At 40.0% G+C, this 12,849-nt stretch overlaps 1 protein-coding gene across 1 annotated transcript in view; it reads left to right on the top strand.

Annotated features, from left to right (window-relative positions):
- Positions 1-12,849, top strand: part of WDR44 (WD repeat domain 44) — a 1,972,396-nt gene that overhangs the window by 1,403,108 nt on the left and 556,439 nt on the right. The gene's annotated exons all lie outside the window — the stretch shown is intronic.

Genomic DNA, 12,849 nt, shown 5'->3' with positions numbered 1-12,849 from the left:
TACTCAGTTACCTTTCCTTTTCTAGTTATTTGCTCACAATATCTTGGTTCCTTTGCAAATTTTCTCCAGTAAATTCCAACCCGCTCTTGCCTATTTGCTGTACCCCAACTTGCAGTTCTCCTTTCCCAATTTATGTCTTAGTGTAGTTCTTAGAATACTTTCTAAAACTTTATGAATATAATATTCTGTATGTTGGTTATTATTCAACTCCATTATCTGTTTCCAAAGTCCTGGTATCTCTTTATTTCTTGAAACTACCCCCATCATCATCATCCTTTTCCACTTTGAATTATAACCTTCTGCTTGTATTATATACATGAGCCTTAACTGTGTAGCTGTACAATATCCCTTCAAGTGACCTAATCCTAAACCATCTTCTTCTTTTGGGAGGGATCGGCTTTTCCCTTTAACTCTTGCCCTATTTCACTTCAAAATATGCCTGACCTGTATGTAAAGCTTAAGGGACTAAAAGCATTTTCACTGTGTGTGTCATACTCTCCATATCCACAAACAAGAGTATCCAATTTCTCAGTTTTTGTATTTTCTTTTGTTTAGTCTCTTAACACATATCCTTAGCCTTTTTAACCCATACTCTAAATACATCGTCTGAACCAGGTCATGAGTGGGTACATCAATTCCAGCTGTAACCTTTGGTGCATCTTCATTGATTTTATATTTCATATGCTCTCATATATATTCAGGGCGGCCACGGTGGTGCAGCGGTTAGCGTTGCCACCTCACAGCAAGAAGTTCTCCGGTTTGATTCTCGGCTGAGGTTCCTTCTGTGCAGAGTCTGCATGTCCTCCCTGTGGTTGTGTGGGTTTCCTATGGGTGCTCCGGTTTCCTCCCACATCCCAAAGACATGCAGTAGGTGGATTGGACACACTAAATTTGCCCTAGGTGTGAGTGTGTGCATGTGTGTGCCTTCTATGGAAGGTTGGGTGCTTGGCTGGCAACTCAACACCGTAAAAAAAACCTCCACTGCCAATAATGAGCGGACAGGTGATCCGACCCCTAACCAGGAAAAGCCGAAAGAAGAAGAAGATGCTTTCATATCTATTCATTCTCTTTAACAAGTGGACCCTCCCTTTTTCTGTAGACTGTTAGTCAACTTTAATAATGTCAATAAACAGTTTAAACAAGACAGTTAAGTATAAATCAACTCCTAGATGTCTTAATGTGTAATTTATCTTAAAATGTTGTGTATTTACACATCTTCATTTCAAATTCCATGAATAACTTTTGCTGTTAATAGTTCAGTGTTATCCCCATGTAGACATTACAAGCTATTGGAAAAGTATTCCAGATGGCCTCTATATTTTCCTTCCCATCATTAATCTGCAGTCCCTCTGTCTTTTTGTAGAAGGTCTAATAATTTTACTTTTCATGGTATCTTGTTAATTTGATAAACTGTTTAAATTTAACGTGCATTTGGTAATAAGCTTACAGCATGAACTGGTAACTACACTAACAGTTTGTAACAAAAGAACCTATTTAAAGTCGCTAAGGTTCTAAGAACGAAAATCACCAAAACACGTAGCGTGAAACAACACTTGACACCAGGGTAGTTTTAAATTCATGATTTTTTTTAACTTCTGTATTCTGTTACTTTCATTACAAAATGAACACTCTTAAAGAGCGGTCACATTAATCCACACAAAAAAGCCAGTAAAAATAGTTTAATGTATGCAAGGTCAAAACAAAAAAAAAAAACAGGGTACAAAAAAACAAAGAAAGAAGCGTTGCTCAGTACCACCGCCCTTTCATCAACAACATACTTGTGCTCTTTGTTTTAAATAAGAAAGAAAAAAATAATGATTGGGGGACTCAATGACAATGCCCAAAATACAATAACTTACCACAAGAAACCCCAAACTAGTTAATAAATCTTACTTAGTTTTGGCAATTGTCCTACTTCAGCAGGTAACCGTGTCCAAACAATACCCTTGTTACATAAATGTATATATAAAAATGTGTGCAATGTTAATATATAATCAATGGACCCTCCCTCCAAAATAATTAAAAAATGAATAAATGATAAACATAAAATGAAATAAAATATTTTAACTTTAACCTGTAACTAAAAAACAGGAAAATATTTATCACAGTGGTACTGTCCCCCTACATACTCATTTCATATTTTATTTATTGAAAACCTTGGGATAGGGGCAATTCAAGTGACCTCCCAGAGCCCATAGTTCTTGGGGAGGCCATTGCCACCCAACAAAATATTTTATTTTATTAAACTGAGCACTACTCATTTAACAAATGTTAAGAAAAAGTATTTTTATTTTTAAAAGTGTTGACCAGTGATTTCTCAACTTTACCATTTTATTCTTTTATTTTCTGATTTGAAGCCTTTGCTTTGGTCTTCAGATCTCCTTTTTCGTGATTGGAATGAGTGACCAGTACTGAAAATGCTTTCTGGCTGTGGAAAGCATTAAACTGTTTTTGATTTGCTTGTGATAAAATAGCTAATATAAATCTGCATAAAGTAGCCAGTTTCACCTCATTTGCGTTTTCCTTTCCAATGGTCCTGTGATTGCATGGAATTATATAAGGGCTCTAATGCTGTGACCTGATTGGTCAACTCTGAGCCAAGAGCTGGGATACAAGTGGTGGGGAATAATAGAATACTTTTTGTTAGCTTGTTAGTGGAATTCAAAGAAGAGAGTTTTTTGTACAAATGGGTACTGTTTCTTGATTGAGTGAACATCAGAAAGAAGAAGAAAAACTAAAGTTAGATCAATGTTTGGCATATACTTCTCAGAAGTACAGGCAAGCACGGAAGGGCTGTGGCCGACTAAGTTTGCAGACGACTGCAAACTGGGTGCTATAATAGAGTCTCCGGCTGACATGGAGATCCTCCAGAAGGGCCTAAATGAGACTGATGCATGGTGTCAAAGCCATGGTCTCGAGCTAAATGCAAAAAAATGCGTAGTAATCCCTTTTGGAAAAAACAGTACCCGCAAACTACAACATAGGAGGTAATCCCCTGAAATCTGAAAAAGAAATAAGGGATCTAGGGACCCATGTAGATAGTCAGCTTTCCTTTGGTAACCATGTTGCCAAAGCGGTTAGAAAATCCTTCTATGTGACCCATCTGATCACAAAAGGGTTTGCATCAAGATCTAAGGATGTAATGGTGCCCCTCTACTCTTCCCTCAACAGGCCCATTATTGAGTACAATGCACCAATTGGAATGCACCTGGCTAGACATCTCCAACAGCTGGAGAAACCACAAAGGTATCTAACCAAGAGGATTACTGGCCTCAAACAGTTGCCCTATGCAGCACGATTGAAAAAGCTAAGACTGTTCTCTGTTGCATACTGCTTTCTCAGAGGCGATCTCTGCGTAACGTACAGAGCCATGTCCAACCCAGAATTGTTGAACATGCTCCATCTTAGCAAAATCAAATCTACTCGAGCTACACGCTCTAGGGATATAAACCTCAACACAACAATGAATAGAACATGCTGGAGGGATAGATTCCCTTCGCAGAGACTTCCCTTACTATGGAGTAGGGTCCCGATCTACATAAGACAGAGCCCCTCACTATCACTCTTCAAGAGGAACCTTGATGAGTGGATGGGTAACAAAGTTCACACCAACAGCATTGCTAGATAGGGACCAAGGGTTCTAGCTGCTAGTACGAGGGTCTAGGGAACTACTAAAGGGGCGGTGAATACCGCACAACGTGGCTGGGCTAATATATGCCTTCGGGCAAATAGCCCAGTACCAACCTATGTGACAAGCTGCAACTGCAAAAAAGTAACACACAAGAAGCAGCTCTCATACTCCACAATGTGGAATATGACCCTTACAGATATGAACACTCATTTTATTTTTAATATAGGCTGCAATAAACCTTAAGCTTTTGATTTTACCTCGTATGTTTGTCCTGCCCCTCTTAAAATTTTTGATTTTTTAGTAAATCATTAAGGATTACAGTCGGTAAGTAATGCCAGATGTTACCATTTCATAGTTCTTACTTTTCAGAAAGTGATGCAAAATTTGTTCTACTAACTTTTAATTGAGTTATAGTAATATTTAAAAAGTGCTCCAGAGTTTGCCCCCTTTTGTTTTTGGCTTTGTCCCGATTTCTTGAGCAAAGAAGTTGAGAAGTATTTTGGTCTGTTTCTTGTAAAACGTGTGGCATTCTGGCAGACTGTTGTGGATGCACTCAGTAAGTAATGATAGGCTTGTGAGTTTCAGACTTTGGATTGTTCAGAAAATGCTTGTTAATGCAAGGCTTGTTTTGTCATCTTTCTAAGACCCGTAACTTTCTCTGTGTAACCTATTCCAGAAATGCTTAGTGTACATAGTAATAGTTATGTGAGGTGTATTGTTCCTCTTTGAGTGTAGACTTCTGTTGTGCCTCTTAGATAGATAGCATTCCAGTTAAGCAACTTCTAATCTCTTAGACACTACTCCTTCTCTGGCCCACAGCAGTAAGCAACTGGAATCATGGATCTGCACCTTTCAACTGCTTCTAGCCAACTTAATTGAAATGGGCATCCTGAAACAAAGTAGCAATTGTCTCATGTTCACTCACTGACATTAACTACTTAAACAATTTTCCACTGTTTCACTTCAAAACGGACAAGTTGAACATAACTGGAAAACATGAAATAAAAATGACAAAAAAAAAAATAACCAAAACTTCCAAGCTTTATTGCTAAAAAAAAACAGTACGTGGTTTTGTCTACATAAAGACTTCTTCAGACTATAAGCACTTTTGTCTACATAAAGACTTCTTCAGACTGACAGTCTGAAGAAGTCTGTATGTAGATGAAAGCACTTACTGTATTTTTTTAGCATTAAAGCTTGGAGGTTTTGGTTATTTTTTTGTTGTTTTTATATCAACTCTTCCACCATTTGTGAGAGATGTAGTTAAGTGATTTTATTAGAGGCACAACTCTTACACAAAGCTACTACAGCTAAAAAGGTTGTTAGTACCATGCAACACTACATTAAACCAATCTCAGGCACCTCAGACTAAACACACATTACCTACATGTGCTGAGGCTCTTGGAAGTAGCTTGCCTAAACCACAGAGGCCTGTTAAATGTAATTCAAGAAACAAGTACCCTCCGCAACTTCACAAACAAGTATCACAGACAGTACCAACCATGAAACATATATATGATTCACATAGACTCAGTCCAAAAGCCCATAAGGAAAACCACCAAACATATCAATGTCCTTATCATAGGTGACTCCATAGTGAGACTCACCGATGCACTACTCACCAGGCTGTGCAAATTAAGGGTCGTGGTCAGTTGCCTATCAGGTGCTAGGATTCACTGCACCACAGGTACACATATGACACAGTCATTTTACATGTTGATATAAATGAATTAAGGTGTACCAATGAACTGTATGAAGAGAGACATGCTGTTGCTCTCAGGAATATATGTCTGAGGCAACTGTGAACCTAACTTTGTGTGGTATTCTCCCATCACCAAGAATGATGCTAGAATATGATCATAAGATAATTGGCTTCAGCAGTTGCCTTGTTGTCATTGTAAGGTGATGCAGTATCTGTCAGCCTAGGAATAGTGGTAGACCATTAAAACTTCTTGGGTCTATGCTCGCACATCGAAAAAATTTACAGTGAACTGCTAATAATCAGCCGTCAAACAGCGAAAGTTTAACTATGGCCATTCGACGAACACGCTTAACAGCAAAAAAAGAATTCATTGAATGGTCATAGTTGGCCAACAACGAGAAAGTACCGTGATGCATAAGATAAGTGAAGGAAATCTTTTTTTTTTTTTAAATTTGCCCTATTCCCAACTGTGGTGAGATCTTGGAGCTGGTATATGTATTTGGGGTTTGTGGGAAGCACAACCCCCCACATTGGGGGTGTGGTGGGTGGAGCCTCCCCACCTTGGTTATGTTCGCAATGTTGGTCAACTATGACCATTCAATCAATTATTTTTCACTGTTAAGCTTTTTATGTACATTAAATCATTGCTGTTTAACATTGGATTATTAGCTGTTCGCTGTAATTTTTTGTTGATGCGCGAACATAGCTCAAACATCTCTGCTAGGGATGACCTGCCCCCCCCCAAACTTCCATATGTTGGATAAAACTGTGTCTACCCACATTGTGCCTTTTTTAGGTAAAGTCAGTCTTCTAAAACTTCAACATACCTAAATAGAATCAGGACAATGTTAAATGATTACTTCTCAGTACAACGGGGCCTTAACAAAAAAAACTCTACACCCTACAAACACTACTTAACCCTAGAAAAATGTAGATGTTTGCATTGTCACAGAGACATTGTTCAAGACCAATGAAATCACTTCATCAGTGGAGGGCTTCTATGCTTGTCACTTATACAGGCCCATAGCATTAGAAGTAGTCAGTGAAGGCTTATGAATACAGCATAAATGGATAGTGTAGATATGCTCCAAAATATATGGGTTGTAAAACAAGAAAGCTAATATCCTTAACCTCAGGGGAGAATACTAAGTAAGCTTCAAACAAAAGTGCAAAAAGATGTTAGGCAGATGCATATAGGACCTAACCAGAGAAACCTTGGTAAAGTATAGAAACAGTGGTGTAAAAACATTTGCAAACCTCCCTTGATCATGGTATCATTGGAGATGTATACATTACCCATGATGCACACTGATAGTTTGAGGCATGTCGCAGCAAGCTATCATTTGGAAAATTTACTTTGCTGTTATCTGACAGAAACAACTAAAGTGGAGTTATATCTGATGCCATTTTTCATGATTTTTTTTTTCTTTTTTATGTTTATATATTTTTTATTTGTTTTCCAGGTTAGAACCATGATCTGAAATATTAGATGTATTTACAGGATTTGGCTGCTAATCAATTTTGATGTTTTTAATTGTGTGGTGCTAAGTTGTGTTTTGGGGTTTAATTTTTGGGTGGACTTTTCAAGTTGTACTTTTTAATTATTTTGTTTAGCTGTAGCTATGTTTCAGGTTTCGGTTTAGTAGCAGCATTGTTGGTAGGAAAGTATTTTGCATTTTAATTTTTTTTTGCACTTTTTCGTCTGAATATCCAACAATGGAATTAATACATTTAAGAAAGTCGTGTGAGAGTGCAAGAGGGATTCCCCTCCCCAACAAAGAAAACTTAAAAAAAAATTGCTGATGTTTGTGGTCTGTATTGCTGCTTTTAGTTTAGTGGTTCTGATATTTATGGTGTCATTGCTATCACATGAATCCCTTAACAGTTGCATCTGTCCAGAAGGCACAAATAAGCACGGGATTTGAAAAGTTTTCTTTTTTTCCCCCCATAAAATGCATATGGCCAGTGAAACAGTGATATTTTGTCTATGGAGTGGTATGCATATTAATATAATCTTCCAAGTAAAGCTTCTTTTATAAAGGCTAAGACTGCCTCTTGCTTGTGCCTACATATTGTTGTCAGTTGGAGCGTTCAAAGCTGAGTAAAGACAAATTCTTTTTAAGAGGCACTGGTGAGGAAGTTAGTCATTTCAGTAGTGCTTGTATGTCAGCTTGCTTCTACTTGTTTCATTTGACCCTATGGCAGAAACTCTCAAAAAATGTTTCTTTATATTTAAAAACCTAGCTGGAAGCCTTGTGGCACAGTATCCTTCAATCTTTGAGTTTGATGCACTGATGGTTACTACTGACTTTTATTCTAGTTGGTTGTACTTGATTTATAGTGCAACTTTTGTGTTTAGTTACCTGATGAGTACGCAACCAAAATTGTGTTTTTGTTTGCGGGTATCAGCTGTAATGGATCATTATGGAAGGTATTCTCTTGTGTATTTCAAAAGGGGTGATGCTTTGGAAATGCTTACACGTGTATATTTACACAACATAAATAGTTTTTATGGGTCATCTCTGTAAAAGATATGTATCATATGTATCATACAGTTTACATTGCATACCAGCTGTCAGTTTTTAGCTCAGAAGAGGGGGGGCTGGGAGATGATATACAACAAAGGAGCCAAGAACTTTACATTTTCTCACCATGCAGTGATGTAGCTGAGTTGTATAGGTAAAAGTGGGATTTCCAACATAAGGAAATGACGAAGGTAATAGGTTCATAGGTTCATACTAGGCTATCTGCCCTGGGGCATTTATAAGCCTAGCCCGATTGTGTTTGGCTTACGCCACCCCTTGATTTGAGTATACTGTGCCCTTTTTAAAGTTTAGTTTACTATGCCTCTTTCTAATAGTGACACGGAAGTAATCCCTGGGACAAACCTACGATCCCCCATCCACTCATCAAGATTCTTCTTGAAGAGAGTCAGTGAAGTGCTCTGCCTAACATGAATTGGAATTCTATTCCAGAGTGAAGGGAGCCTCTGGGTTATGAATCTGTCCCTCCAGCATGTTCTATTTATTTCGGTGCTGAGGTTCAAGTCCCTTGAGCATGTGGCTCTAAGGGATTTAGATTTACTGAGGTGGAGCATGTCCATTAATTCTGGGTTGTATATGTCAGGCATACATCGCCTCGAAGTAGGCGGTATGCAACTGAGTAGAGCTAGAGTTTTTTTAACCGAGCAGCATATGGCATCTGTTTGAGTCCCTTGATCCTCCTGGTGAGGTACTTTTGGGGTCTTCCTAATTGCTGCAGGTGTCGGGTAAGGTACATCCCAAAGGGGGCATTGTTTTCTATGATGGGCCTGATGAGGGATGAATAAAGGGGCACGATTACCTCTCTTGATCTAGATGTGAATCCTTTCATGATGAGGTGGGCTATGTAGAAGATCTTTCTAACCACTTTGGCAATGTTGTTGTCAAAGGAGAGATTGCTGTCAACTTGGGTCCCCAGATCCCTAATTACTTTCTCTGTACTTAATGGGTTACCACCTATGTGGTAATTTGTGGGCACATTGATATTGCCAAAGGGTATGACTATACACTTTTTGGCATTTAGCTTTAGACCATGGCACTGGCACCAGTTATCCGTCTCTGCGAGACATTTTTGAAGGATGTTTGTGTCAGCTGGAGAGTCGATTATGGCGCCCAGTTTGCATTCATCTGCGAGCTTGGTGAGCCATAGTCCTCCCACGTTGGCCTGTACCTCAGAAAAGTAAATACCGAACAAGAGAGGTCCCAGGACAGAACCCTGTGGGATGCCACTTGTGACCGGTTTCGAGTTTGACATGGCTCCAGCAACTCTGACTCTGTCGGTTCTGTCTTTGAGCCAGTTTGCGACCCATCTTGTGACATAGGGGTTTATATTTAGGCTGGATAGCTTATCTATAATGCTCGAGTGGGGTATTGTGTCAAATGCCTTTGCGAGGTCCAGATAGGTGGTGTGGACTACCTTCCCTTCATCTCTGGCCTTGGTGACTGTTTCGAAGAAGTCGACCAGGTTCAAAAGGCAGGATCTGCCCTTGACGAAGCCAAATTGGGTAGGATCTAGTGTCTGTAGGTCCCCAATGTCTTTATGAGTTCCATGATGATCCTGTCCATAGCCTTGCAGACAAGGCTAGTCAGGCTTATGGGGCGATGGTTTCCAGGGTCCGTAGAGGCGCCACCTTTGTGGAGTGGGACCACTGTTGCTGTACACCATTCTTTGGGCACATATCCTGTAGTGAGGCTGAGATTGTACAGCAGTTTTACTTGAGGGATTAGTTCTTCTTGGAGTTCATGTAGGACGCAACCCGTGACGCCATCTGGTCCCATGGAAGCAGTGTTTTTTGCTTTGGAGAAGGGTGGCCTTCACCTGAGCATCAGAGATGTTTGGGAGGCTGCACTCTGCCGGGATAGATACTTGCTCTTTTGGGGGGGGGGTGGAGAAGTTTGCACTGAACCTGTCTGCCAGGATATTGGCGATGTCTGTGGGTTCAGTGTATTTTTTGTCGTTTAGAATCAACTCAGAACAAGTCTGGGAGTTGCATCCCAGGTTCCTAACATAACTGAAAAAAGCCTTATGATTGTCTTTAGTGTCCTGTGCAATTTTTCTCTCGAAGCTGGCCTTGGAGGATTTTGTGAGGGATCGTAATTTTTTGCTAGTACTGATCAGAGATGCCTTCCCTTTTAGGGATTTTGCTCTATCATGTAGTAGCTTCCTCCTTCTGTTGTACAGTTTATTTATGGCTGGGGTCCACCAGACTGGATGCCTGCCTTTGGATGATTGGGTCATGATTTTGTTTGGGATAGCATGATCCATGCATTCCTGGAGATGTCCGTAGAATGCGTTTATATAGGATTCTGCAGTTTGGGCCATAGTTTCCACTGGCCCTGGGGCCTTGAAGGATTCCACTTCGGTTTTGAGAAGTGTGAAGTTCGCTTTTGAGAAGTTTTTCTCTGTGGTTTTCTGGGCTGGGGGTGGGGTCGGGATGTGGATATCCAGTGAAATTAATTTATGGTCTGATCTTACCAATGAGGGATATACTTCTGGTATGGAGCATAGAGTCCCCATGTTGGTAATGATCAGGTCTAGTATGTTTTCCCCTCTTGTGGGAGTGGTGACTAGTTGTTCCATAGCATGTGAGTTTATAAATTCCAGGAACCTTTGGGCTAAGGTGCTGAGGCTTGAATAATGCTCCCAGTCTATGTTTGGGTAGTTGAAGTCTCCAAATATAATGGTGTTCGGAGAGATCTTCATGTTCTCCAATGTTTTCAGGAAAGCCAAGTGGGATTCCTGACTTTGAGAGGGTGGTCTGTAGGATGCTATAAACTGAAAAGCAGTCTTGCCCACTGTCAGTTGCACATGGATGGTCTCCGATACTTCGTGCAATGCCACTAACCTGGAGGTGCGGATATCCTTGATAAATATGGAAACTCCCCCTCCTTTTGTGGTTCGGTCCGGGTTTTGGGGCCGAAAAGCATGATATGAGGTATAACCTGGTAGTGCTGGGGTGCTCTCTGGAGCCTTGAACCAGGTTTCTTTCACTGCACAGATATCGATGTTCTCCATACTGAGGAGAGCTTCGAGTGCATGCATCTTGAGGTTAAGACTTCTGGCGTTTAGCAGCATTACCCTTAGTTTCTTGTTCCTTGTGCTGTCTAAACACTAAAGAGCCAATATATTTTTATACAGTAATTATGTTCTTTAATGGAAAGCAAGCCGTTGCAAGTTGTCTTTTTTTCTACATAAGTTTTGATCATTTGCGTTCTGATCATCAGGCTTCCTTTTATAGGATATGAGGTCATTCTTTCGCCATACTGGGTATTCCAAACATGGAGGTGAAAGCTCACTGGAGGGGACCTTCATACAGGTGGTCATGTGGTTCATTTGCACCCTCACCAGCATCCTAGCAAAGAGGATGTATAGTATAATATAGTGTAGGCCCTGGATGGAGGCTATGGTACCTTCATTAATACAGGGGCCATAATGTCTTCCTGCAAATGAGTGCACGTCCTGTCACAGAATCATCCTTATGTCACCAGCCCCATCCAGGGGATTGCATCATTGGATGGCCTGGAGTGGCACTCCCCACAAGATCACATCATGTTCCCTATATACCAGCTCCAGCAGGCACCTAAGCTGCTTAATGAACTCAGGTTGCATGGGTTGTACTTAGGATTTTATTCCTGTACCCCAGCACAGCTTGGTTGATGAGGGTGTATTTTGTCCTTTCAGTGACAATATTGCAGCAAGGTGTTTAGCTTGTGAGATTTACATTTACTGGTAGCTAATTTCATATTATCTAATTTTGGTTAGCTTTACATGCTGCTTTTTTAAGTAAATGTGAGTTCAATTGTACTGGTCTTCATAACCAAGTGCTAGTACATAAAGAACACTCCACTGTGTAAGAAAAAAAGCTCAAAAAATAATGCAGTACCTAAAATGTGAATAAGCTGTATCTTTTAATTAGCTTATCACAGTCAATCTCTTTGCTCAGTTGCTGAAACACATATGCTATAACTAGTTAGAAGAGAAGCGGGCATAGACTGTGCCAATTTTAGTTCACTGAGACCACATTTCAATCTGTTTATGTTCTAGATTGCTATTTTAAAATGCAAGATAGCGTAGCTTGGATGTTTTTCACTGTCTGAAATGCAAGTCTATTTTTTAATAGAAATCTGTAAACTGTAATTAAATTAGTGTGACAGTTGGAGATGCTGATTGCTAGAGGGGCATAATCTTTATAGTAAGTTAATTAATTTTTAGTTTGCAGTGTAAGTGAATTGGACCGTCATGGACCCTTTTCAGCCATAGGCCAGGCAACAAAGACAAATGTAAATGCACCCACCTCTCAAACTTAAATATTCAGAAGAAAAGGAACATGCAGGCTTCACACAAACCACAGCCAGAGGTCAAAGTTGAATCTCTCTGTCATTGGAGGCAGAATTCCTAACCATTGAACTGCTTCACACACACTCAAACATAGCCGGCCTTAGGCATAGGCCAACTAGGCGGCTGCCTAAGGCACCACTCTAGCAGGGGTGCTTTTCCAGTATTTATTTGGTGCTGGTAGGCCAGGATGGGGGACACTGGGTGGTGTGGTTGTGGGCGTCATGGAGCCCTTTTGCCTAGGGCAGAAGTTGACTTAAGGCCACTCCTGCTCACAAATCTTGTATACCATTCTCTTAACATACTTAATTAAATATAGTTCAATTTGTATGTACTTTGTGTTCAGAAGAGGTTCATGATGCCACGCCTTCAGCTCTTGACGTGAATTAGTTAATTGTTGCATTCATTTTTGTTTGTGAATACGTCAGAAGTGGTCACTTCCATTGTTACTGGGCTATGCATCTCAAAATGCTGTAGTCCTGACTTGCACATTTATCGTTTGTATTTAACACCTTTGTTGAATTATCTGTTAAGACATAGGCAAACATACATTTATATAAAAGCAAACAAGCCATGTTAACATGTTCACAGTTACAAACATACATCACATATGTGCTTTTATACAATTAACAATCTAGCA

Source organism: Protopterus annectens, chromosome 15.part0, assembly GCF_019279795.1.
Source record: "Protopterus annectens isolate FY-2018-M chromosome 15.part0, PAN1.0, whole genome shotgun sequence".
Classification (NCBI taxonomy): domain Eukaryota; kingdom Metazoa; phylum Chordata; order Ceratodontiformes; family Protopteridae; genus Protopterus; species Protopterus annectens.
The sequence above is the reverse complement of the archived record's forward strand: the minus strand, read 5'-3'. Positions and strand labels throughout refer to the sequence as shown.